Below are 5138 nucleotides of genomic sequence, written 5' to 3' on the forward strand. Positions count from 1 at the left end.
GCAAACTGAATGCATGTTTGAGTCATTTCACCCCTGTTCCCCACAATAGAGAAGCAACATCTAAAAGCAGAAACAAAATGGCCAGCAGGTTTTACTCCGGTGCCATTTAAACACATTACCCTCACGTGGTATTGTGGTCAGGATCCCGGTATAACCTAAGATGTGGGCCTACGGGAAACTGTATGGCATTTTATAGTCTGGTGGGCCAATAGATCATCAAGAGAAGAGACGGTTCTCTCAACATTTTATAGTATTTCTTACAGTCCAGTCCACATGTCTTCCCACTGCATGAATCCACTCCCGATAAACTTTTCCAACTTTAAACAAAAAAAGCGCAGCTGATTCAATACCCACCGAGCAGCCCTTTCATTACGCCCAAATCTAAGCTGACAGCGTGACGCGACCATTCCAAGTTGTTTAAAGCCTCGCCACTCTAACAGAGAGTGCATCTGCAGCTAGTTTTACTATCCGACCCGGTTAGCAATTGCTTAAAGCCGTAGAGCGCAACCGAAATAGCACTACGGGCCCTGGTCAAACGTGTTGCACTACATAGAGAAAAGGGTGCAATTTCAGATGCAGACTTAGCATATCAGCAGCCCTTTCTACTGTCCTCTGCTGTCCTGTGTCATCAATTGTGCGCCGGCCATTTTCTTCCCCTGGCTGCTGGGCTGGCGAAAGGAAAGGGCCTATAAATGATTTACATAGGATGTGTGTGGGTTGTGGGCGCTGGGGGACTGATTAAGGAGTGACACAAAGGATGACTGGCTGAATCCCAGACCTCTTCTCTTCTGCTGCTCTGCTGTTGTGGAAAGCCCCTTGCTTTCACCTCAGGATATGACAAAGCCAAGGTCGACTTGTCTTCTCCCTGTGCTCCGTCTGTAGTTGTGAAGAAATGCTCTCCTCTTCCAGGAAATGAGCCCACATTTCCCCTACACCACTGCTTCACACCTCTTCTAAGTAAACGTCACAGCCTGAAATTCCAACTAATACCTGTCACTTCAGGTGAATGAAGACACACCTAGCTCATCCTATAAAAAGAAAACAAGAATATTTGATTACATTTTTTCCCCCCAGAGGAATGAAGTCCAGTACCTCCCCGTACCTTGAGAAGATGAAAGCGACAGCGCCTGTTGTGACGGGCACAGCAGTTCCCGTAGATATTACCTAATTACTATATCAAACATGGGGAGGTAACCAAGCCGGTGCTCTTCCCCCTCTCTTACCGTCTACAGACTGTAATTAAGTTACTTCCTTCAGGAGAGTGAGAGAGAGGCACCAACAGCCCTGCTGCCGGGACTCTGCAGCAAAAGGTTTCTCTTAATAAAAACACAGACAGGCAGTGTGAGAACCAGAGGGAGTAGGCGGTGCCAACAAACACACAGAGTGTGAGAGTGACAAACACTACAGTAGTTCTTAACTGGGCACACACACACACACACACACACAGTATTTTGATCATTGAAATAAGCAAGTGATGACTGATAGCTGACGTGACATCCATTCATTGTAGCCTACACTGTCCTAATATTGATGGCAAGGTGAAAAGCCTTACACGTTTCGTTGGAGTAGAAAAACACACCATTTTGTATGACTCGGGCTCAAAATTCTACCAAGAATACGCTAAAAAAGATGACCATATGCATGTCGGATAAAATAACAACCCAACATTCATCTCCCAGGACAAACTAGCCAGCAACAGCTAGCTTAACTAAATGTCCATGAACGTTTCATGTGTTTCAACTTGCCCCCAAATGAATATAGTTGGTTTTGATATTTTAACCTGCGGATCATGATGGCCTCTGGTGTGGACGGACAAAATCAACGACACGTATCCAGTGTAGTCAGCATGTTACTCAAACAACCCAACTTGCACCCTAACATAGCATACTACTACTGCAACTGTTCTTTAAAAAAGTGTGCACCTCTAACTCACCTCACCTGCTTCGACTCAGTTTCTCAGCAGTGAGCCCAGACATATCAACCTCAGCTTGGGTTGAGGTGACATCCATCTAGCATCCTGAGGAAACTGCATTGGAAGGATGAAGGCGGTGCTCCCTCAGGATTCCAATCCAAACCTACCCATTATAAACACCCCCAGGGATGATGTCACATTAGAAAACCGTCAGAGAGCCTCAGAATTGTAGTTTTAGAAGTTAATATAACCTAGAGGTGACTGACTGTCTGTGGTTAGCAGTCAGGACCATCCCTTTAAATATTCAACAGTTAGCAGAGAGAGCACCCCGGTATGAGGCTCTCTGTATGCTATCCAATCGCTTTACCTTTCATTTACAAAAGCGTGCCAGCAATGAATTATTCAGGGTCTAGGCTGGCTGTACTTTTGTCTGTAAGGAGGAAGAGTTCCCCACAGCACACACACACATACAGTGGAGAGATACACGCATACTAAAAGGTGAACCCATTCTGCATGAATTCACATATTTGCTCTTTCATTAATCTTAAGTGGCTGGGGAGAGGCCGATATGAGAATCCACCTTCAAACTGGGGAATACACGTCGGGAAACAAAGATGGTGAACGCCTACTTCAAATTAATTCAAGTTACTACCAAAACAATTGTGCATGCATGTGCATAGGAAAGGCATTGCTTATATGCGCCTTTGCCCCAACAGTGGGACGGACACACACACACACACTACTCCTCATTAGTGATCATCTCATCCCCTCGAGGTTCCCTCCCTATTTGCCCACAGATGAGCCTGAGCAACACCGACGCTTCAAAGTTAATAAACCTCCTGTTTCTTCATAGGTAGTTGTAAAAACAACTCCCCTGACGCAGAAGTGTGAATGTGAGGCTTCCTGCCTCTATCACTGAGAACAATGAGAAGGGCTGGGAGGGTGGATCTCTCACTCACTCCACTGTTCATCCCATCTCCATCTCACCCTCCCTCCCGCCCGCTCCCTCCCTCCCTCCCGCTCCCTGCGTATCATTTCTCTCCCTCTTTCGACATTGTTCCCTTCCCTTTCATTCCGGAGGAACGACACACGGCTAGCGCTTCCTGAGGAGAGATCTGGTACAATAAACACCTCTCCAAATGGTTCAGGGGGAGCCTGCCAGAGGATGCTGTTATACAATGAACTGCTTACTCTGGTAGTCAAAGGGATCCTTCGGGATTTTGGCTATGAGGCCCTTTATCTACTTTCTCAGAGTCGGATGAACTCGTAGTTAACATTTATGTCTCTGCGAGTGGTTTGAAGGAAGTTGCTAAGTAGCGCAATTGCTAACTAGCGTTAGCGCAATGACTGGAAGTCTATTTAATACTTAAATCTAAGACTGCTAGCTAGCAGATACCCATAGACTTCCAGTCATTGCACTGACGCTAGTTAGCAACTTCCTTCAAGCTGCTCGCAAAGACATAAAAATGGTATCCAGGAGTTCATCAGAACCTCCCTGGGGAAGTATTGCCAAAATCTTGAAGTATCACTGTAAAGTCAATGTCAGAGCAGGTCTAAGAGCAGGACCCAACTCTCACAACTAACGTTCAAACTTGGTAGGCTCATTTTGATGTTACAGGCTAGGCTAGCCTTTTGGTGTTAGCTTTCAGTATAGCGTATAGGTTAACTGTTCCTGGGGATATGTCGCAATGTGAAAAGCAGTCAAATCTTGGAGTGACTCGTCATATTAGGTTAAATATCGTTCGATATCCCAATATGGAAGTTATGAGAACAAAGGTATAGGTTAGTGTTGATTTGATTCTCTCAACTAGAGACTAAGCATAACAGAAGCGGTCCTCAGTAACATAAAGAGGTTGTAATAACGCATCAGGATCTCTCTGTACTGGAGGAGAAAGGGGCAGGAGGTAAATCACGAGGCGCTGTCGACTGGGCTCACAGTGGAAAGCCGAATGAAGTCGTGGTAAATCGGCCACACAGTGGAAAGACGGTCATGAATACTAAGATACTGAAAAGACAGAAGGAGAGAGAGGGATAAATCACAGCCTAAAAAAGGGGGAAAGCTTAATTGAGCATTAAGCCTCCACCGAGAAGTCAATGAAGGAGAAAGAAAGGAGTCTAATTAGCTAGCTATTAAATATCTGTCTGGTTTCCTGTAGCCTCAACCCAAAAGAAACACCCCCCCCCCCCCCCATACCCAGCGTAAGTGAAGCAGTTAGGATTCTGCTTGTCAGCCCCACACAGTGCACATACACACTTAACATCTGTGCTGTGCATCAAGGTATGCAGCTGGTGATCATGGAAAAATCCACCACACCCACCCTCCCCCTCCCCCAATCCCCAGGGAGTGGAAGTGAAGCGGTTACTCACGATTCTCTCGGTCAGGCCACACTGGGGGTTGCTCTCCTCTCCGCTCCCGGCCTGGCCCCTCACTGTTAGGGCTGTCAGTGGAGGCTGAGGAGAGAGAAGGGGATGTCAGTGCATCATGTGTTAAGCAATCTCAGAGGTCATCACAGAGTCAACATGGCACAGGGCCGTCTGGGGAGGGGGGGCTCTAGGGGTATCTCAGGTCCATGTGCTTTGGTCTCATTCTGGTATCTCACAGTTTAACCCCCTGAAACCCAGACCCCCAGAACAGATAGAGCACACCTCCACTCACCCACAGACGGGCCCAGTTAGTCACAACATAGTGTTATTGCCCTGTCTTAAGACAGAGATGAAGTCACACACTGGGGACTTACATAGAGATACAGACAGAGAGCTATGCAAAGAAACAGAGTTGTGTGTAGCAGGAAACGGGCTAGGATCTAGGACGTATAGGTGAACATTCCCATGTGAAGGTGAGGCCTTACAGCTCGACTACATAACATGACCCGACTACACCCTAATAATATCACTACTGTACTTCTACAGTAGCTATACAAAGTAACAGGGCTGCGTAGGAAATGGCACCCTATTCCCCATCGAGGAAGAGACCCAGGGTGTTTCTTGATCTTTCTGACACCGAAGGTGTGGGGAATTTCTTCCAGGAGAAAGCTACAGAATAAAAAAAAACAACAGGTAGACTATAAGTCAAAAACCCAGGCAGGAACAGACCGGCTGAATACTGACTATACCGGTGTCAACATGCAACAGGGCGTCACCCCTGCACCTGTGAGGCAGATTGATTTACCCGCTGGTGGTGGCTCATTAACATTTAGTAAATCAGCCATTCATTCACAAGGAGCAG

The sequence above is a fragment of the Salmo salar genome, chromosome ssa04 (assembly GCF_905237065.1).
Source record: "Salmo salar chromosome ssa04, Ssal_v3.1, whole genome shotgun sequence".
Taxonomy (NCBI): Eukaryota; Metazoa; Chordata; class Actinopteri; order Salmoniformes; family Salmonidae; genus Salmo; species Salmo salar.